The sequence below is a fragment of the Palaemon carinicauda genome, chromosome 23, assembly GCF_036898095.1.
Source record: "Palaemon carinicauda isolate YSFRI2023 chromosome 23, ASM3689809v2, whole genome shotgun sequence".
NCBI classification, from domain to species: domain Eukaryota; kingdom Metazoa; phylum Arthropoda; class Malacostraca; order Decapoda; family Palaemonidae; genus Palaemon; species Palaemon carinicauda.
The window spans coordinates 19,960,554-19,985,553 of record NC_090747.1 but is presented as its reverse complement, the minus strand read 5'-3'; positions in this window follow the sequence as shown (position 1 = coordinate 19,985,553).

The window sequence follows — 25,000 nt, the reverse complement described above, 5'->3', positions numbered from 1 at the left end:
CAAGCAGTGAAAAGTTTCTACAAAGGTAGTAAAGCATGTGTTAGAATAGGAAATGAAGTGAGTGATCGATTTCCGGTGAGAGTGGGGGTGAGACAGGGATGTGTGATGTCGCCGTGGTTGTTTAACTTGTATGTTGATGGAGTGGTGAGAGAGGTGAATGCTCGAGTGCTTGGACGAGGATTAAAACTGGTAGGCGAGAATGACCATGAATGGGAGGTAAATCAGTTGTTGTTTGCGGATGATATTGTACTGGTAGCAGACACAGAAGAGAAGCTTGACCGACTAGCGACAGAATTTGGAAGGGGTGTGTGAGAGAAGGAAGTTGAGAGTTAATGTGGGTAAGAGTAAGGTTATGAGATGTACGAGAAGGGAAGGTGGTGCAAGGTTGAATGTCATGTTGAATGGAGAGTTACTTGAGGAGGTGGAGCAGTTTAAGTACTTGAGGTCTGTTGTTGCAGCAAATGTTGGAGTGAAAGCAGATGTACATCAGAGAGTGAATGAAGGTTGCAAATTGTTGGGGGCAGTTAAGGGAGAGTAAAAAATAGAGGGTTGGGCATGAATGTAAAGAAAGTTCTATATGAGAGAGTGATTGTACCAACTATGATGTATGGATCGGAGTTGTGGGGAATGAAATTGACGGAGAGACAGAAATTAAATGTGTTAGATGGAGTGTCGAAGGAGTATGGCGGGTGTATCTGGAGTAGATAGGGTTAGGAACGAAGTGGTGAGGGTGAGAACGGGTTGTAAGAAATGAGTTAGCAGCCAGAGTGGATATAAATGTGTTGAGGTGGTTTGGCCATGTTGAGAGAATGGAAAATGGCTGTCTGCTAAAGAAGGTGATGAATGCAAGAGTTGATGGGAGAAGTACAAGAGGAAGGCCAAGGTTTGGGTGGATGGATGGAGTGAAGAAAGCTCTGGGTGATAGGAGGATATATGTGAGAGAGGCAAGTAAGCGTGCTAGAAATAGGAAGGAATGGCGAGCAATTGTGACGCAGTTCCGGTAGGCCCTGCTGCTTCCTCCGGTGCCTTAGATGACTGCGGAGGTAGCAGCAGTAGGGGATTCAGCATTATGAAGCTTCATCTGTGGTGGATAACGGGAGAGGGTGGGCTGTGGCACCCTAGCAGTACCAGCTGAACTCGGTTGAGTCCCTTGTCAGGCTGGGAGTAACGTAGATAGTAGAGGTCCTTTTTTTTGTTTTGTTTCATTTTTTTTATATCGGTTAACCCCCAAAATTGGGGGAAGTGCCTTTGTATATATATATATATATATATATATATATATATATATATATATATATATATATATATATATATATATATATATATATATTTATATTTATATATATATATATATATATATATATATATATATATATATATATATATATATAAATACATATATATATATATATATATATATATATATATATATATATATATATATATATATATATATATATATATATATATATATATATATATTTATATTATATAATATATATATATATATATATATATATATATATTATATATATATATATATATATATATATATATATATATATAATATATTTATTTATTATATATATATATATATATATATATATATATATATATATATATATATATATATATATATATATATATATATTATATATATATATATATATAATGAAAGAGAGAGAGAGAGAGAGAGAGAGAGAGAGAGAGAGAGAGAGAGAGAGAGAGAGAGAGAGAGAGAGAGAGAGAGAGAGAGAGAATTCATAATGAGAAATATATCAGTAAAAGGAGGAATAAGAGTTGGATTGGAAATATGAATAATTTGCAGAAAGCTCTGTGATAATAGCTGATTCAGAAGAGAATTTGTAATCAGTTCTTGGCTCATTAAAAAGCAACGTGTGAGGACATGGGATAAAAATAACTTATAAATGAAATAGATTTACTAGTAACCTAGAAAATCTTGAATTTCCAAGTAATAACAATGTAATTACAACATTATTTTGTAGAATTCAGCATGGTGAAAATGGCAAATGAGACCTGATTGATTTCACTACTTACAGAGGCATAACACTTACGTCAGTTGTCATGAAAATGTATAGTACGTTTATTCTAAAGAGACAGGAGAGAATGTTTAATGAAAAGTTAATAGATGAACAAGCAGGAATTAGAAAAGTAGAAGTTGTACAGACCAGATTTTAATTTCAGGTCATGTGGTACAGCAATGTGTAGAATACAGAAACCGACTTTTGATGGTCTTTTTGGACTATGATAAAGCCATAGATATTGTGCATCAGATAATCTTGTTGCGAGTCCTGCGTTATAATATAATTCTTCTTAAATATGGAAATTTAATTAAATCGATTCATGAGCATACAAGTGCAAATTTAAAGTAGATTCAGTCCTTTCAAACCTATTTCCAGTGAACAGCGGAGTACTCCAAGGGATTGTGTTGTCACCTATGATGATTATTCTCACCATATAATTTGTAATGCATGAAAGTCTGAGATGGTGGAGAAGTATTAGAAGAGATTGGTGAAACGCAATTTGAAAGCTTACAATATGCTGATGATGTCGTTCATGTTAGCATATCTCTACGGAATTTACAATTCTTGCTTACCAGAGTGCATGAAATATCACACAAGGTTGAGTTCAAGATAAATAGAAAAAAAAATATATAGATGAGAGCTGAGTATGCAATGGATTTAAGTTTTTAGCAACTATGAACTCCAAAATGGGGTCTTAAGAATAAGCCTTTAGTGAAAGATTGAAAATAACTAATCAGACAACGGCTAAGTTGAGTAAAATTTGGAAATAAAATCATCTGAAATTACATATGAAAATCAGATTCATATATCAGTTTATTGAGATCAGTGTTACTATATGCATATGAATCATAGTATGAAAAGGAAATAACCTCCAATAGATTCAGTAGATTTGAGATCAAAGGCCTCAGAAGGATGATAGGAGTTAAATGGCAGGAAAGGATAGCAAATAAAACTATATGAGACAATACTCGATTGCATTTGTGGGTGAAATCAAGATGAAGGGTAAATGGATATAATTTTGGCATGCTCTTCTCACTACCCGAGATATTAGTACACCTAATGTTCATATGGGGTCCAAAAGGCACTAAAAGAATTGAAACACCCAGACCTAAATGGCTGAAGACTATGAAGCGGGAAATAGAAGATGATGAATGAAGAAGTATCGAATTAAATGATCAGGATAAAGACGAGTGACGAAATCTAACAGTGATCCTCTGCGCCAATATGCGTAGGAGAGGATGATGATGATGATGATGATATATATATATATATATATATATATATATATATATATATATATATATATATATATATATATATATATAGACATATATTTATGCATATGTATAAATATATATATGCATATATATATGCATATATATATAAATATATATATGCATATATATATGCATATATATATAAATATATATATGCATATATATATGCATATATATATATATATATATATATATATATATATATATATATATATATATATATATATATATATATATATATATATATATATATATATATATATATATATATATATATATATATGCTTTACTGCCACAAGGATCACGTGACTTGGTATACGCAAAATCCAGTAGGAAATAATAAAAAGCTTTAGTACCAAGCGCTTTCGTGCATTTTAGTACACTTCTTCAGGGTACAATAAAAAGTGAGACATACATGAAGGACGTCAATAAGTAAAATAGGATAAAAACAAAAAACTTAAATTTTTTGAACGGTAGAGGAATGATAGAAAAACATAGTCAGCTCACTAGCATTGCCAAACAATCAAACAACCCACAGCCAAAATTTGTACTTGAACGCAAACTGGTCATAAACACACACACAAAAAAGGTTAACACAAATTATATAATTCTGAATTGTTGAATAATATTGGTCATGATGAAATTATCCAATTTATATAAACCAGCACTAATATTAAAAACACAATCCGACTTTATCTTTATAATACTTGATTCTATAATATTTCTCTTCACAACATCTTTACAGAATAGTAGCTCTTTAGAGTTCTTCCAGTCTATCAAATGATCATATTCATTCATGTGAACGAATAGTGCGTTAGACATTTTACCAACTCGAACGCAGTATTTATGTTGATTTATCCTTGTTGCCAACATTTTACCACTTTGCCCAATATATTTCAAATTACAACCACTACATGGAATTTCATATATGCAGCCTACACTATTACACGGAGAGTTCTTTATCAAAATACACTTTATAGTAGAAGAATTTCTAAAAACAACATTAACCTTAAAACATCTTAAAATTTTTGGTAGACAGAGAAAACTATCATTATTAGGTAAAACTAATAAATTATCATGATTAAAAAGATGTTACATTGTCAATTGCATACTAAGTTTTTTTTGGCTTTTTGTAATGCTACGTCAACTAAGTATCTAGGGTACTTCAAATCAAAGGCAATTTCGTATATTCTTAAAAACTCATCTTCTAAAAATTCTGGGCAACAAACTCTAAGAGCTCTTAAAAACATTGAGGAAAAAACAGGGAGTTTTACTTTAATATGGTGATTAGAATAAAATTGAATGTAAGACGATACATTGGTGGGTTTTCTAAAAACGCTAAACTTAAATCTATTATTATGTCTATGAACATTTACGTCTAAAAAGGGCAGGACAGAATTTCTTTCTTCCTCAATTGTAAAATTAATTGAAGGAACCAGTGAGTTCAGTCTAAGTAAAAAAACAGATACATCTTCATTTAAAGGCCATATACAAAAAAATGCCATCAACATAGCGAAACCACAAAACTCTTCCCGGCAAAATATTCACCAAAAGCTTCTTCTCAAAAAATTCCATATAAATATTACTTAAAAGAGGTGATAAAGGGTTACCCATTGCCATTCCAAATTTTTGTTCATAAAAATTCCCATTAAAAGTAAATTTACAATCATTGATGTACAGTTTAATCAATTCTAACATAGTATTACATGGCAGAGAAAATTCATATTAGGCAACTCTTCGGTTAAAAAATCTAGTAAATCATCAACTGGAACTTTAGTAAAAAGTGATGTTACGTCAAAACTTATCATTCTAAATTCAAAATCAATATTGTAACTTCTTAAACGATTAAGGAAATCAACATTATTTTTCACAGAGAAGCCAGAAAGGTTTCCTAACAAGGGGGACAACTCTTTAACTAGCCATTTTGATAGGTTATACACCGATGACCCCACAGAACTAATTATGGGTCGAACTGGATTATTAGGCTTATGTGTTTTGATTAACCCGTACATATAAGGCAACGATGCACACACAGTACAAAATCTTTTAATCAATCCATCTTTTCCTCGTAATAATGTTTTTATTTTCTTATTAAAATTACTATTGACCTTTTCAAGTGGGATAAAATTAAGAATGGAATAAGTTTCTTCGTCACTTAAAATTTCTAACATTTTATCAACATAGTCATTCTTATTCATCAACACAAGTGTATTAGATTTGTCTGCTTTTGTTATATGAAGACTTTCGTCCTTTTTTAGTTTCCTGTAAGCATTTAGAAACCTATTGGGAACATTAGCGTAACATTTAACAGAGGAAGCCCCATAAACTATACCTTTACAAATATTAAAATCTTCACTAGACAATGATCCAAATTTTTCCAAATTACAGAGTGATTTACCTATTTCTACCCAATCCACTTTCTTATCGCAAACAGAAAAGTTGATACCATACCCAAGAGCTGCGATAGTAACATTATCTAGTACTTTATCTGAAAGATTGCAAATAAATCGTGGGTTAGCATTCTTGTTCCAATCACTGTTTTCTATGAGACGTTCTAGTTTTCGATCGATTCCGCTCTTCAAACGACGACACTGGCTTCTCAGTTTATCATAACAATAATCAAGTAACTGTGGCTTCCAATCAGACGGGATGGCTTGATTGAAACTATATCTTTTGGATCTTAGGAGTCTGAAATTTTCTTCAACATCCACTTTTGTCAACTCAATGTATTTCTGCAGAATAAGTCGTTGATATTCCTCAAATGGTTTGTTTGAAAGTTGGCGATGTTTCTTGGATAAAAAAGATCTAGGCATGACATGTTCATTCAAACACTTTCGTAGAAATTCAAGTTGCAACTTCAGCTTGTGGGCTTTGATAAGAGAAGAACGGAATCCAGTCACAAAAGGTAGTAGTGCCGGGTAGAGTATCCGAAAGGTAGCAAAAATCGTGAAGAGTCGCTTGGCATCCATAATGCTTTACTGCCACAAGGATCACGTGACTTGGTATACACAAAAGCCAGTAGGAAATAATAAAAAGCTTTAGTACCAAGCGCTTTCGTGCATTTTAATACACTTCTTCAGGGTACAATAAAAAGTGAGACATACTTGAAGGACGTCAATAAGTAAAATAGGATAAAAACAAAAAACTAAAATTTTTTGAACAGTAGAGGAATGATAGAAAAACATAGTCAGCTCACTAGAATTGTCAAACAATCAAACAACCCACAGCCAAAATTTGTACTTGAACGCAAACTGGTCATAAACACACACACAAAAAAGGTAAACACAAATTATATAATTCTGAATTGTTGAATAATATTGGTCATGATGAAATTATCCAATTTATATAAACCAGCACTAATATTAAAAACACAATCCGACTTTATCTTTATAATACTTGATTCTATAATATTTCTCTTCACAACATCTTTACAGAATAGCAGCTCTTTAGAGTTCTTCCAGTCTATCAAATGATCATATTCATTCATGTGAACGAATAGTGCGTTAGACATATTACCAACTCGAACGCAGTATTTATGTTGATTTATCCTTGTTGCCAACATTTTACCACTTTGCCCAATATATTTCAAATTACAACCACTACATGGAATTTCATATATGCAGCCTACACTATTACACGGAGAGTTCTTTATCAAAATACACTTTATAGTAGAAACATTTCTAAAAACAACATTAACCTTAAAACATCTTAAAATTTTTGGTAGACAGAGAAAACTATCATTATACGGTAAAACTAATAAATTATCATGACTAGAAGATGTTACATTGTCAATTGCATAATATTTTTTTTGGCTTTTTGTAATGCTACGTCAACTTAGTATCTTGGGTACTTCAAATTAAAGGCAATTTCTGTTCTGCCCTTTTTAGACGTAAATGTTCATAGACATAATAATAGATTTAAGTTTAGCGTTTTTAGAAAACCCACCAATGTATCGTCTTACATTTAATTTTATTCTAATCACCATATTAAAGTAAAACTCTCTGTTTTTTCCTCAATGTTTTTAAGAGCTCTTAGAGTTTCTTGCCCAGAATTTTTAGAAGATGAGTTTTTAAGAATATACGAAATTGCCTTGATTTGAAGTACCCAAGATACTTAGTTGACGTAGCATTACAAAAAGCCAAAAAAACTTAGTATGCAATTGACAATGTAACATCTTTTTAATCATAATAATTTATTAGTTTTACCGTATAATGATAGTTTTCTCTGTCTACCAAAAATGTTAAGATGTTTTAAGGTTAATGTTGTTTTTAGAAATTCTTCTACTATAAAGTGTATTTTGATAAAGAACTCTCCGTGTAATAGTGTAGGCTGCATATATGAAATTCCATGTAGTGGTTGTAATTTGAAATATATTGGGCAAAGTGGTAAAATGCAGGCAACAAGGATAAATCAACATAAATACTGCGTTCGAGTTGGTAATATGTCCAACGCACTATTCGTTCACATGAATGAATATAATCATTTGATAGACTGGAAGAACTCTAAAGAGCTGCTATTCTGTAAAGATGTTGTGAAGAGAAATATTATAGAATCAAGTATTATAAAGATAAAGTCGGATTGTGTTTTTAATATTAGTGCTGGTTTATATAAATTGGATAATTTCATCATGACCAATATTATTCAACAATTCAGAATTATATAATTTGTGTTTACCTTTTTTGTGTGTGTGTTTATGACCAGTTTGCGTTCAAGTACAAATTTTGGCTGTGGGTTGTTTGATTGTTTGACAATGCTAGTGAGCTGACTATGTTTTTCTATCAATCCTCTACTGTTCAAAAAATTTTAGGTTTTTGTTTTTATCCTATTTTACTTATTGACGTCCTTAAGTATGTCTCACTTTTTATTGTACCCTGAAGAAGTGTATTAAAATGCACGAAAGCGCTTGGTACTAAAGCTTTTTATTATTTCTTACTGGTTTTTGCGTGTATATATATATATATATATATATATATATATATATATATATATATATATATATATATATATATATATATATATATATCTACTATATATATATATATATATATATATATATATATCTATCTATCTATCTATCTATCTATCTATCTATATATATATATATATATATATATATATATATATATATATATATATATATATATATATATTCATTTGGGTTTGTGAAATTATATTTGTAAAGGGTTCTATGTTCCTGTTTTTGTATATGTCTTGATTATTATACTATCTTTTCACCTTTTACCAATATTTGATGCCAATTTTGTTATCTATATAAGTTATTCCCTTCACATATTACGTTTCTTAGAGAGAAAAAAAAATATTTTAATAATTAACTGTGTATTAGATTAATATAAAGATAATCTTCCAGAAAATATTATTAAATAGGTTTAAAAATACTTTTGAAAAGAAATTTTGAATGAAAGGATATTTTTTTTTTTTTCCACGTCTCCTTGCGTCCGGGGCACACTTCATCTAAAGAGCAACTTCAAAGTTCCGGAAGATATCTTTGACCCGACTAAAGGAAGAAAAAGGGAGAAGGAGAAAAAGAAAACGAGGAGTTCCGAGGTCATTCCAGAGGTTGAGTTTCCTGGAAGGGTCACAAATTGTCTATAACATATTTCTACTTCTCTTCCAAAATTAATGTTCTTGTTTCAGAAAAATCCTTAACATACATGTGATACTTTATTACCTTATAAAAGCATTAAATTTGCTGACAATATATAATATTTACTTAAACATAAGAAATATCTATGTTCGTGCATATAAAATTAACAGTCTCGTTTGACTTGAGTCTTGTCATTAAAAAAAAAAAAAAAAAAAAAACAAGAAAATAACGTTGTATATAATCTCATGATTTACCAAGGAAAGTACATTAATTGTGAAAAACAGCTTTTTGATATATCTTAACCCATTACCTCCCATAACTCTATTAACAAGAATTTTTTGATGAAACTTTGATTTTTAGTATAAAAATGCCTTAGAAATACTTGGGATTAATGAAAATAACGATTTAAAAATATATAATCAAGATATTGAGTGATCTCATATGAGATCTCTGGGAGGATACAGTTGCAATAACCCCAGTGTATCTCAAAATGAAATATTTGATTATAGTATTTAAGACAACTCATTATATATGGATAAATGATGAATTATGTATAACTATAAGCACCTTTTTTTCAAAGCAAAAAAAAAAAAAAAAAAAAAAAAAAAAACACACACAATACCCAAAATTATACATAAATAAAAAATATATTTCTATTTTCAAATGGGAAAGTTAGCTATAAAAAATAAGTAATAAGAACTAATGCTGGAAATGTTTTGTCCTTTATAATATTATGAAGAGAAACAGTTTACACGTATAGTGACTGCATGCTTGATCAATGTTTTTAGCTACCTTTATCTTCAGCCATTGTACTTATGATAAGAAGAGAAATAGCTTACGCATAGAGTGACTGTGCATTTCGAACTATATGTCCTGGACCTAATTGCTTTATCCATAATAAATTGTTTCAGGGCTTTATGAATATAATATTTGACTATCATTTCATCAACAGCAAGGTGTTCTTCAAAAATACCAAACTTCACAAAAGATTTTTGCGCAGCAGCAATCTGGTTTCTTACTTTGAATCCTCTATACTTTTTATTATTCTCGGCTTCATTATTGTCACAAAAATGTAGAATGCTTTTCATTTCTTGGAATCTTGACATAAATATTGCGTTTTTCACGATTTGTAGGCCCAAATCTTCATCGTTTGACCAGTACTGTGATTCTGCAGGATGTTCATGATAACCGAATATAAGTAACACTTTGATGAATAATTTGATATAATTTGAGCTAATTGTAGTTGTGGGCCTTTTCCTACATTTTGTAGCATATTTAACTCTTTTTTTTTATCATGAGCTCTTCTATTTTCTCAGAAAAAAAAAATTGGTCAAATACTTCAAGAGGAGTTGAGTCCTTCAATTGTTCTTCATGTTCATCAAGTTAATTTCATAGGCCTTATTGCAATCATGAACTTTTTTGTATTCCGGTGTCTTGCAATGCCATGTTTTTACTGAAATGCATAGTTTTTTTTTATTCGGTGCTTGCTTTGTTTTAACGCTAATTTCTGAATGATTAGCAACATTTTCTCCTGTTGTATCATCAATTACTTCTTCAATGACAATCTGATTGTTCAACAGTAAACACGTTGGGACCTGTCTAATTTGTAATTACTTCCTCCTAATGATCTCATATGAGATCGGCAACTTTTATAGTCTTCTATTATCTTTATACTACATTGATTATAGTTTTTAAGCATTCATATTTTTAGTGTATGTTACTTCAACATATACTATCTGCTATTATCTTCTAATTGTATTTTAGTATGACTTTTTTGAAAAGTTTTATATTGACACTTCTCCCGGGTCAAATACTGATGATTTTCAACTTATGTTTCGTTAAATTTTCTGTGAAAAATTCGAAAACCTTATTAGAATGCCAGATGAATATACCAAGTAGTTATGGTAAAAAGGTTAGTTATGTATAAATATTGACAGATAATTAGGAAATTTGTGATTTTTAAGTGATCTCGTATGGGATCACTGGTAGGTAATGGATTAAAGCGAAATCAGAGTCTTAAAATATTCATATCACATACAATTTATAATATATTCCAAACAAACAATTTAATTTTCTATGTCAATTTCTACTGAAGGGAGCAATGATTTCAATATTCAGGTTGTCTTTTCTTCTATGAATTTCCTCCCGTCAGTTGAAGTGGCTACCTAAATGGTGTTTAGCCTTGCATGGAATATCGGCTCCTCCATGTGGACCAGTTTTTCCGACTTTTTACTTTAGTGTGTAGGTTTGATCAATCACTCTATTTATAATGCTGTAAATATTGTTCTTGTTATGATTCTTGTTAATTTAGTTTTTAAGTATGGTGTCACGTTTTTATTGCTATTATTTCTTATGCTGTGTGGAGACATTGAGCGAAATCCGTGACCAGTACATCCTAAATTTCCGCAATGTTGTCTTCTGTATTGCAATATTCGTGGTCTTCATGCATATATTCAAGACCTTACAGTGGCATCCAGACAGTATGATATTCTTTTTTGCTTAGAAACTTTGGTTTTTCATCACAGGCTTAGAGATACTTAATCGAGATTTATTCACAGTGCGAAAGACAGAACATGATTTTAGCAAAATTCCTGAATATTTGACACTGAAAGAAACTATCAATGCCGACACTGCATCTTGACTGACACAAATCTACTTTCAATAATGACTGTTATTCTCGCTGCAGATTTATGGTAACAAAGGCTACCCAAGCATCGCTTATTGGTCAGCTTCAAGAGATGACAGGATTCATTAGCAAAGTATGTCACTACAGAACATAGGCCAAGACAAATTCAACGTGATAATAAGGGTCTTCAGAAAATCTTCAAACAAATATTAGAATGAACAATCAATGTGATATTCGGAGAGCTTCAGAGGTATTGTACAATATTTCCCCAGGAAAAGGTAAAAATTATAACATCCGTGAAAGCCTCCTCAATGTACCAACCAAGCAATTCATCCGTGCTTGCGTGAGTGATTCAAACATGTTTGAAAGTCAAATAACAAATGAAAAGCTCAAAACCTTTGTAGATACCTGTGCATGCAATTGTCAGCCAAAGAACGAGAGATGCATTGCTTAACGTATCCCGTGACCTGAAAGGACGTCTCCTTGTACTGTCCCCCAAGGAGAGACTTGACATGCAGCATATTCTCCAGTATCCATTGATCCCAGTACCTCTGTCCATTTCCAATCATGAAGAAGTAATGGCAAACACCAATGCGAGTGCCCTCTTTAATATATTGGAGAGTAATGTTAAAGTTCTTAAAGGGCAGCCAAAAGAAGTCAGTGCTGACATCATAGATGGGCAGTTCCTATTACTTAGATTGCCGCAAAATTTCCCACTACTTATAGAAGGTTAGCCAGAAGTATTCTTACCTAGAGTTTAACATCAGCCAAACACATTCACATAGCCTTTGATGATCATCCACAGCCTCCAATAAAGAACAATTGAAGAGACAGGTGATAATATGAAAGCAGAACCTTCATCATCACAGGGTCAGAGCAGAGACTAGTGCCAGGAAATCTAAATAGTCATCTAAAGTCTTGATGGTCAGAGCAGAGACTATCGCCAGGATATCTAAATAGTCATCTAAAGTCTAAGTCCAAAAATCAGCTACCTCAATTTTTTGCCAATGAATAATAAGATTTTTCATATGCTAACCTTTTTGGTGATCATGAAGTCTTCCTAGATGCCCAATGGGAATGTTACAAGATCCAGGTGAAAGAGGGTATGATACAGCAAAACAAAGCGGTTGGATTAAATAAAAATTACGAAGAGGCGGACACAATAATTTGTCTGCATTTTTTATCAGCTGATCTTGAGTTTTGGACGGATAGTGGTCAGGGCATCCTACACAGATATTGCAGTAATATTATTGCACCATTGCAATAGATTTTAATCAACAACATATTGGATGGATATTGGAACAGATGCAAAGAACAATCACCATTACGTCAGCCTGACTGCAATATGAAAGAGACTAGAAACCAGATCTTTGTGAATTGTTGCCAGCTTTCCATGCCTTCACGGGATAAGACTATACATCCACGTTTGTCAGAAGAGGGAAGGCCAGGTCTCTGCAAACTATAGAAAAGCAGCCTGACTATCAGAAGACTTTCAGAGTAATAACAATGAACTCTACAGTTTCTAGCACGACGAAAGAAGTTCTTCAGAGGTTCACAGCCACAATCTATGGAGCTGAGGATAAAAGAAAACTCTAGCTTGATGAATAGAGGTATGAGAAGTTTATAAAGACTTATGAACCAAATGGAAATTGAATACACCCACTAGCATACATGAAGGGCATAGATGCAAGTGGAATACAACCTTGCAAATGCAAGCTCAGTCCTCGCATTAAGCGTGCCTTATTTGTTTCTAACAGGTGCACAAGAGCAAACCAAACTCAAGTAGAACAGCACCCCACATAAGAAAATAGCTGGTAGTTGGTGGATGGCCATTACAGACAGGTTTGGTTTGAAGGAGAGCAATTCCTGAATGCTTTATCCCAGAGACAGAGGATTTAGAAGCCTTGGACAATGATAAGAAGGATGACTTGGACATTGTATCTCCAGATCAAGATGGGTTTTGTGATGAGGATGACTAGAATCGTGGTACAGGAAGGCAGGCTGAGATTATAAACTATAGCCTACCAGTAAATACTGGTGGAACTCATGATTATAACCATATTCATATATCTTTTTCCTGAGAGAGAGAGAGAGAGAGAGAGAGAGAGAGAGAGAGAGAGAGAGAGAGAGAGAGAGAGAGAGAGAGAGAGAGATGTGTGTGTGTGTGTGTGATTCAGCAGCAATTTTAAGGTTTCACCTTATAAACTGTAGCAATGAATTTATAGCAAATCTGACACATTCATGTGTAAATTGATTAGTATGAGTATTTTGGTTTTAAAGAGCATACTCACTTGCAAATACAAATATCATCCCCTAAAGCAGTATATTATCAGATAGAAATTTTTTACCATATCTACTACTACCACCACTTTGCAAAAGGTATGAAACATTAGATTTTAAAAATAAATAACTCATGAGTTAGATAAGTTACATTTTAAATCGTGATATCTCGGTAAATGCCATTAATGAATATTAAATTGTAAACATTATTGACAAGCATTGGATTTTGCAATCCACCAGTGCACCTTTTTCTTGTATTCACTCTTCAACTGTGCACCTTTTCTTGTATGAATAAATACTTAAATATATATAAACTTACAATTCCTATATTCTTCTATATCATATAGAACAAAATTCTCATGAAGTTTTATTCATGGTGCATAAAGAGGTTGTCGAGCTAGAAAACATATTTTAATCCACCGTGTGCCAATATAGCACTCTGTTTAGGCAGATCTAAAATGGTTTTGCACAAAATTCGACACCTGAGAGTTACTGATCCTTTATCCGGAAGCTCTAGGGCAGGGCTACTCAACTGGCGGCCCGCAGTCCGAATCCGGACCTTCTGAGTGTTGTAGTTGGACCCCAGGCCCCAGGAGAAGAAAATATACTTAAGTAACACGAAGGTCCTGGTGATGGATTATTGCAAGTGTATTTTTGGCAGACATAATGTCACATTTGAATTATCTCAATGTAAACTGCAAGGAGAAAAACACACTATCTCCAACTTGATCTCAGCAATTCGAGCTTTCCAGAAAAAGAATTGAACTTTTCAAGGACGATATTCAGAGCCAACTTTTCCATTTTCCAAGACTTTTGGAGGAACGTAAAGATGAAACAAACACTAAATATGTCCAATCTATTGAGAAGCTGATCAACAATTTTAAGGTTCGCTTTGATGATTTGTTCTTGGAAAACATTTGCTGCTGTTCATTCAAAACCCATTTCTAGTGACAGATATCACAGAATTTTCAGTCGAAGCAAATCTCACCTGGAAATGGGTAGATGCTGCTAAAATCCAACTGGAACTTATTGACTTTCAAGAGAATGTAGCGCTGAAACAAGTATTCTGTGATCGTACACCGAAACATTTTGGTCAAAAGAAGGATCCCCTGCTAATTTTCCTACTCTTCACAGATTTAACAGTGCTAATTCTCACGATGTTTGGCTCCACTTACTGCTGCGATCTGCTTTCTCAACTATGAACCTAGTGAAAAACAAGTTTCGCTCCTGTATGACCAATGAACACCTCCACCACTGTCTTCGACTCGCTATTACTCCATTAGCACCAAAATTTCCGGAACTAGCAAAAAGCAAAAAGTGCAATTTCTCTCACTAAATTGTCGTTGCGGTGTTTTGATTTTTTTTTAATTTGAAAATTCATTTTATTTTCTGAGAGGGAATGTTCATATCCTCTTATGTTTTAAAAGAGGTAATTTTCTATTATTAAAATACCCTAATATGAAACAGTATTTCATTTTAGAACTCTCAATTTCAGTTGTTTTTATAGAGAAAAACATTCAAGTCTTGCTATACTTTAGGTATAAAATTTAATATTTTTATTTCCACATTTTGAAAATTTTTATCAATAAAACAAACAGTGAATATGAAATTAATAAAAATCATGGTTTATTACCCTGTTCTCAAATTGGTTGTTTTATTTTCATGATTTCATGAAATAAAAATTTCCGGACCTATGTATACTGTGGAACTTGTCTAACTGGACCTTTCCTCATAATAGTTGAGTAGCCCTGCTCTAGGGTATATTTATATAACCTTTCATTGATGTATTCAAATCGTGAATAAAATGTGACACTTTGGGCCGTTCTTAAATGTGTTTTTTACGCCAATTGCGCCAAGTAAGAATGGCACATCTGTAATAACAGTGCCAAAACGAAGCTTTTTATCAAAGGTTGAATTATGTACTTCAAAATGTAATTTAAACCTGTTTGGGGGGGGGGGGGCAGTTCAAGCTGCACTCCCTACTAAACACACCAACGGCATTACTTGAGAAATGCCATTCGGCGATACCCATCACACTAGCAGAGGAATTTAGCCATCAAACCTTTTCTACTCGAGATGTAATACAAATCTTTGTGAGCTTCCCGACTAATAATTTTAGCATTCAGAAAGATATTTAGGAATCAGGAATTAATTAAGGCAGTTTCTAAATCTTGAGAATTATGAAGGCCCAAAGATATAAATTACCTATTGAAACACATTAATCTGGAAGGTACATACTTGATGTTTGTAGCACAAAGTACAAATTTTATTGCACAATTTTTTTTCCTTTCAGCCTTGCTCCCCTCAGGTTTGGGCTGATCCTTCTCAAGAAGGAAAGAGGATTAGGGAAAAGAGATGAGGAATCAGAGCATGTTAAGCTGATTTCGTCTGAGTAAGAAAAGGGAAAATATATCTAGTGTATTTCTACACTGGGTGTATAATCCAGAATTTCAAAGGGAGTAAAAATAGAGTGATGACGAAATGACATGTTTAGAAAATCGGCAGCCAAGATAAGATTAATGAGGTACTAAGAGACATACTTGATATTATTTATTTCTAATTGCACGAATTAGTTATTTTGTAATGAAGCACAAAATATGGAATAAAAGTATTGAAATTACAAGAAATACTTTGCTGAGAAGTACTCAAAGATCACAGCTAAACATGAATGGAAAACGTTTTCGAAATAATTATTATCAATAAGAATTATAAGGACACTTCTCCTATCCCAATATATTTTTCTTTTTTCCAAAAGTTTCCTGATTATGAAAAACTTTGAGGAAAAAAAAAAACAGTACTGCATTGTATCCCTTTCCCAGGTTAGAGCCCATATATTCTTTCCAGCAAATACACAGAATAGTCTGACCTATATTCCTCTTCCCTCATACACTTGACAACACTAAAATTACTGAACAATTCTTCATCTCTGAAGAGGTTAACTACTGCACTATAATTATCTAGAGGCTACTTTCCTATTGGTAAGGGTGGAAAAAAAAAAACTCTCTAGCTATGTTAATCATCCCTTCTAGTAGAAAGGACACTCCAAAATCCAACCGTTGTTCACTAGTCTTGGGTAATGCTATAGCCTCTACACCATGGTCTTTCAATGTCTTCGGTCAGAGTTCTCTTGCTTGAGGGTACTCGCGGAATACTATTCTATTTTGTTTCTCTTCCGCTTGTTATTTTGATGTTTTTGTAGTTTATATTTGAAAGAATATTATAACACGAAAACCTAAAACACTTCAGGTAACCATTTTCCACAAATAAATTAGATTTATTCTTTTTATTATGAATATTTGTTTTTTTTTTTCCGTTTCTCTACAATGATATTAGCTGCCTAATAATTCAAACAGAGAGATATAAAATTTTGGACGAATGAGGTAATCTATGGGTGAAATATATTATTTATTATATTCGTTAACATTTTATAATTTAATGATGGCATAGTCTCTTCATTCTTATAGTCAATTAATAAGTATTCCAGACAGATATATCGTGTTTGTTTACTGGTCGATCCTTTCGTCTTCCCCAACTTCTGATCTTGACTTCTTTTTTCTTGTATCACGGTGTCATTGATTAATTTTACTCCAAATTCACTCTGAGGGCAGTTTGAACGCTTGCTGTTTTTTTCTTCAAAAGCAGTCACCATCTTAACACCACTTCCTAAGAAGAGAAATTTTTCAAATATTTGTTCATATAGATATTCTTATGTGTCTAAAAATAAATGTTTCCCCCATTTTCGACGTATACGTTCCTTTGAGGTGATGTCTCTCTGAAAATTACGACTTGAAAGAGGTATAATGATATGATTTAAAGAAAACTAAGAGTCGAATATTTTCACTATTTACGAAGATTTTGTATTACCTGATTATTACCAAAAATATGTCTCCACTAAAGGAAAATCAAATTATTGCATGAAATAACAAATAGACATACATGCTAATCTCCTGCTCATTCACTTTGGTAGACTATATTGATGGTGGAAGTTAGGTTTAAATCTCCTATTTATCTTAGTTGGCTGACTTGGAAAATTACGAAGTGCCCATCAAGACGTCAGAATGTCAAACAAAGTAACTGAAGGGGAATGCACAATGCAATGCAGAAGGGATTCAGGGATTTTGATTGATTGACAGCTGGTGAACTGGCTGCATTCATAATTAAATTATATAACCTATAGGGGGAATCTCTCTCTCTCTCTCTCTCTCTCTCTCTCTCTCTCTCTCTCTCTCTCTCTCTCTCTCTCATATCATTACAGCTCAGGATAAACATTTTAATCAATCTTCAAAAAATGTAGAGTTTTCTACCAACATGTCGCTTCTTCTCATGGATCTAATAAATAAACTATTTAAAGTTTGGTATATCAACACATCAGCGTTTGAAATATTTAATGTACTTTCATCTGAACCTTTATGCCCTTCCAAGATAGTCAACTAAAGGAAGGGAGAAGAAAGTTTTGCAAATGCATTTTCTTTATTTTCTCAGGATTCACAGTACTAGAGAGAGAGAGAGAGAGAGAGAGAGAGAGAGAGAGAGAGAGAGAGAGAGAGAGAGAGAGAGAGAGAGAGAGAGAGAGAGAGATAATGTGTTTGATAAAAAAAAATAAACATTCAGCCACTCAAACATTTGACATTCAGGAGTGAATTATGTCATGTAATTCATACACGAACACCTTCCTTTCGTCAGATTGCATGTACTGTATGAAAATTTACCTGGCATACCCAGGTATACGGGACTCGATTCCAAATGACTACCAGATGATTCAACTCCTGTGCCATCGCTCCCTCAGACTAAAACCCTTTATAGTAACGACCTTTGCACTGACATGTGCAGGGTGGCACAATCATCATAAATCCTGAAGGAGACTATAGCCGTTTATAATTTCTAGAAACAATCTATATATCATATAAGTGACCATCAATGAATATTTGATAAAAACCTATGAACTTTCATTCAGTCATCGATATAAATCGCTTCTTATTTCAATTTCGGTCTCAAGTTCTGGGGAAACATATTGTCTCTCCTTGGCTTTTATATTCATTGAAAATATTAAGTGTATCAACCAAAACCATTATTTATATAGAACATATCTTAGTTTTAATCATATTCATTGTGAGTCCTACATTTATGCTTTCTCTCTTCAAATGGTCTATTGTCTTTTGCAATTCCTCTATGACTCATTAAACAGAAATAAGTCATCTACAAATGTTAAGTTGTTAAGATATTCTCCATTATTGTTAATTCCTACATTTTCCGAGTCTTGATTTTTTAAACTGTTTTTAAGTATGCTATAAATAATTCAGAAGAGATAGTGTCTTTCTGTCTAACTACTTTTTCAATCGTAATTTTCTCATTATCTTTACATATTTTTAAGATTGCTGTACTTCTGTGAAGATATTTTCTTGTGTTCTAACATAGCATTGATCTATTCCTTTTCTTTGAGAGGCTTTCGTTAATGCTGAGCTTTTGATAGAATCGGAAGCTATCTCTTTGTCTATAAATGCCATAAATAGAGGTTTGTCATAAACTGAATTTTTCCATTACCTGGTCAGTTACATAAATATGGTCAGTTGCTGAATGCCACTTTTCAAAACTTTCTACCCTACCTAATATGATCATTAAGATTTGTTTATATATTACGCAGAGTAAACTTGTCCGACTGTAATTTTTGAGGTTTATTGTGTCTCACTTTTTGTGAATAAGTATAATGATAGTTTTTCTAAGCTATAGGTACCTCATTATGGCAGATATTTGGTTTAGAGTTCATCTAGTATTAATACTACGAAATCTCTTCCATCTATTATCAAAATAATTGTTATGCCATCTTCTATTTTTGACTTGTGTCTTTTCAAGCCTTTTAATACTTTATCTACTTCTCCTATTGTTACGTTTGATACCGGCTCATGCGTTTCATTATTACTGATGGTGAAGGTCTTTTTTATATCACTAATGTATAGCGCTTTATAGAAATCCTCTACAATTTTTATCACCTAGTCTTTATTGATGATAATATTTTCATTTGTATACTTTAAAGCAAATATTTGTTTGCGCTCTAATGCCAGTCTTACTACCGCTAGAATCTTACCAGATATTACTTCACTGGATCCCACTCTCTCTGGTTACGGCTAATTTTTGCTTTGACTACACATACGCCGAATAGTCTGGCCTAATCTTTCCACATTCTCCTGTGTCCTCATACACCTGACAACAATGGGATTACAAACCTCTTCTTTTTCTCTCTAGGCGTTAACTACTGCATTGCAGTCGTTTATTGGCTGCTTTCCTCCTGGTAGGGTAGAAAAAACTCTTTAGCTATGGTTCGCAGTTCTTCTAGGAAGACACTCCAAAATCAAATCATTACTCTCTAGTCTTTGGAAGTGCGATAGCCTCTATACCATGGTCTTCCACTGTCTTGGGATAGAGTTTTCTTGCTTGAGGGTACACTCGGCCACACTAATCTATAAGTTTTTTCTTCCTCTTGTTATTTTGAAGTTTTTATAGTTTATTTATGACACATTTATTTTAAAGTTGTTACTGTTCTTGAAATATTTTATTCTAATTGTTCATCACGTCTCTTGTAGCTCATTCATTTTCTTATTTCCTTTCCTCACTTGGCTATTTTCTCTGTTGGAGCCCTTGGGCTTATAGCATCTCGTTTTTTCAACTATGATTGGAGCTTATTAACAAATACAAAAACGAAAACATCAACAACAACAGCCACAATAATAATAATAATAATAATAATAATAATAATAATAATAATAATAATAATAATAATAATGATAATAATAATAATAATTATAATAATAATTATATTAGTAGTAATACATTTCGTCATTCTTCCTTTCTTTGGTGATTTCTCAGTTTTGGTTTGATTGTGTTTACGAATGTCCTGGGTTCTTTATTTGTTTATTGTTTTGGATATTTCTGCTAATTCTATTTCATCTCTCTTTGATTTTACCGTCATATCTAATCTTTTCTTTTTTATTATTGAGATTTTGTTCTTTTCTTAATGTTTTATTTGATATTGATTAAGAAAATTTCCGCATATCTCTTGTACTGATAGCAATACAAATTAGATTAACTATATTTTATTATTTTTTCTTGCTTCGATTTCATTACATACACACACACACACACACACACACACATATATATATATATATATATATATATATATATATATATATATATATATATATATATATATATATATATATATATATATATATATATATATATACACACACATTATATATATATATATATATATATATATATATATATATATATATATATATATATATGTATATATATATATATATATATATATATATATATACACACACACATTATATATATATATATATATATATATATATATATATATATATATATATATATATATATATATATATATATATATATATATATATATACATATATTATAAAAGAAGAATAAAGATAAGATTCTATCTTTATTCACAAACGTTCAAAATATAACTATGAAAAACCAAATTTTAAGTTTAAAGCATATTTTTTTCATTTAAAGCAATTGCTAATGATATTGTGACGGGCAAAGAGTAGGTTGTGAGTCAGCGATGAGATGAATGCAACTGAGTAACTTTATTACAGACACATCGAGTATGCATACACACTAGGTCCCGGTAAGAAGGTCACCAAATGCAAACATGCAATTTCTTGTCAAAGCGGCAACCAGTTATGTTAACAGTTAGCAGTGAAGTAAACAGAGAGGTTAATACATGTTGCTGGTAGTGCGAGGGGAGAGTGAAGATACAAAGGATACTATATACAATAAAATGAGAAGTCGTTACTATGTACGATCGTGTGACACATGGGTGGTACATGACTTCCCCCTTAAAAGTTGCATACTGTATATGTTACATGGGGAATCCTGATCTAGAGAGGTGAACTGTAGGCGGGTCATCTGGCAGGAGATAGGCAGGTTTTACACAATCAATGGAGACCCAGTCTTCTTTGGCACGAATGTTTAGTAGGAATGCTTTCGGATTGCGTCGGATCAAAAGGTAGGGCCCTTATTATGTGCCGTTAGCGGTGGCTTGCTAGTGTCCTTGCGTAGGAAGACATGCGTTGCAGAGTGCAAGTCTTTCGGTATGTGATGCTTCGCTGGGGCTTGTATGTCTGGCTGTATGGAGTAAATGTTCCTACAACGTGATGTATGCACTGGAGATCGTCGGAGGAGGTTGCAGAAGGAAAATATTTAGCAGGGACAACCAACGGGTCGCCATACACAATTTTAGCTTCCGAGACGTCCAGGGCGTCTTCAGGAGTGGTCCGTAGTCCATGGAGGACCCAGGGAAGCTGATTAAACCAATTGGAATCGTTGCTGCCTTGAGGATGCGATGAAAACATTCAACCATTCCATTGGCAGTGGGGTTGTAGGCAGTTTTCTGATGTAGGGTGATGCCCAGGAGATTCGCTAATCATGTCCACAATTGAGAGGTGAAAGTGGTACCGCTGTCAGAAGTAATATGCTCAGGGATACCAAATCTTTCTATCCAGTCTGAGAGTAAGGCACGTGTACTTGAGGGTGACGATTCAGTTTCCATATGAAGGGCTTTAAGCCAACGAGTGGAGCATTTGATGACGGTAAGCAGGTAAAAATGTCCTTGTGATGTGGGTAGGGGGCCTACAACATTAACATGAATGTGGGCAAAATGCCGCTTAGGTTGAGGAAAGGGGCCCACTACTGAATCCATGCACTGATGTACTTTGGATGTTTGGCAATAAGTATAGGCGCAGAACCAATCCTTAGCATCCTTAGTAATGCCGTGCCACATGAACATAGCCTTAAGCAGCTGTGCAGTAAAACTGCGCAAGGGATGTGATAGGCCATGAATGAAATCAAACACCAGTTGGCACATGGTAACGGTCTACCAGTACTGATGTCTCAGATGATGGAGATGTTGGAGTCGTCGAGTGGGACGTCTTCACAACGGAGGTATGTGCAGGATGTCCTACATGCTCTATACTCTAGAACCTGCCGTTGGGTTTCAGCCAAGGCGTTTTAATGCAATCCCAGCTGAACAGTGTCCAACATGTTTCTTGAAAGGGCATCGGCAACAGGATTCATTTTCCCAGGGACGTGTTGAAGGGTGCAATTGTATTCAGCCACGGCGAACAGATGTCGGCGTAGACGGGTGAAACAGGCATCAGACTGAGTGAAGGCGTGCACCAGAGGCATGTCTTCTGTGCAAATGATGAAGGGCGTACATTCTAAGAAATCGCGAAAGTGACGGACAGCCAAGTGCACTGCTAGCAATTCGCAATTGAAGGTAAAATAACCGGATTTTGCCTTGGACAGTTTTCTGCTGAAGAAGGACAATGGGCGGGGTGAGCCCTTGACCACTTGTTCAAGTACTGCACCAATAGTGACATGGTTGGCATCGGTGGAGAGAAGGAGAGGGGCATGTGGGACGGGAAAAGTAAGAGCAGCAGCGGATCACTAGGTGTTCTTTCCGTTGCGGAGGTCCGCTTCTTGAAGGGAACACCACTTCAGTGCTTTTGGCTGTCCCCTGTGGGAGGCATAGAAGTGAGCAAGAGTGGCGGCAATGGTTGGAAGAAAACGGTGATAATAGTTGATCATGCCCAAGAATTCCTGCATTTTGATGGTTGAAGGTGTGGGGAAGTTCTGAACAGCTGCTACCTTCTCAGGGAGGGGATGGACTCCTTCAGGTGTGATGCGGTCCCCTAAGAACGACAGCTCGTTGGCGCCAAAGGTACACTTGTGTTACTGGAATACAAGGCCATTTTGTTGTCAGCGGTCGAGCACGATGTGCAGGTGATGGAGGTGTTCTTCTTTTGAGGAAAAGAACACAAGTATGTTATCCACATAATATATACAAAAGGGGAGGTTCACTAAGATGCCATCCCTGAGACGTTGAAAAGTGGCCCCACCATTATGAAGGCAAAAATAGGAGTAATTAAATGTGCATTTACATAAGTGAATGGCAATGACGGTCTTGGCGATGTGTTCTTGGTTCATAGGCACCTCGTAATACCCCTTCATAAGGTTGAGCGTGGAGAAAACCTTTGCTTTGTGCAGGTAGGAAATCATACCAGCAATGTTTGGGAGGGGATAGTGATCCTGTTCTGTTTGCATTTCCATGCGCCTGTAATCCCCACATGGACAGGAGGGAACCGTCTTTCTTCAGGACTATGTGTAATGTTGACGACCATGGGCTGAAGGACTTTTTGCAAAGGCCCATTTCTTCCATTCTGGTGAACGTCTGTTTGGCGGCTGCCAATCGATCCGGTACCAGCCGTCTTAATTCGGCGAAGACTGGGGGTCGCGTTGTCTTGATAGGGTGATAAATACCATGTTTGGCAGGAGCTGTGGACGTTTGGCGGAGTTCTGGACGGAAAACTTCCAGGTATGACATAAGGAGGTGGGCGTAGGCATACGTAGGTGCGCTGATGTGGAGAGCGACGTTGGAGGGGGCGGGTTGAAGAGGTGTCGACAAGTACGAATCTACGTTGACCAATCGTTGGTGGGTGACATCAACCAGAAGGTGGAAATGAGAAACGAGAACCTTACAATTAAATTTGCCTTTTCCAAGCGATAATGTGAGGTTCTTGTAACCGTAGGTCGGTATCAGAGATACGTTGGCAGCTACCAGGCAGACGTTGGCAGACTTAGACAGACTACTTCATGTCCTGAAGAGTTCCTTTGAGAAAAGAGAACAACAAGCACCCGTGTCTACCAAAAATTGCATTTCCGTTCCTGCCTCATGAAAAAAGTAAAGATTAGAAACAAGGGTGGCCACTGCCTCGAGCATGGCCTGCTTACACGTTTTTTTGGCCACTGACAATCCTTGGCACATTACTTTGCGGCAGCCCCGAATCTAGAGTGTTGGTAGCAAAACTTCGGCTGATGGGGGGCAGTAAGTGGCTGTAGAAGCCGTTAGTTGGGGCGCGATCAGGTGATGGGAGATGGGTGGCTTTTGTCGCCGCTCAGTCACGTCACGGGGTAGGCGCATGTGTCCTATGGCATACATGTCAGCTTAAGTTGACATTAAATAGGTGCCCTCTTCATCAGGAGTGAAGTCGTTGATGGAGGTTTTGAAGGTCATTAAGTGGCTGTCCATAAGGGCTCCGGTTTTGGTCATCATGTCCTTTATGGGTGAAC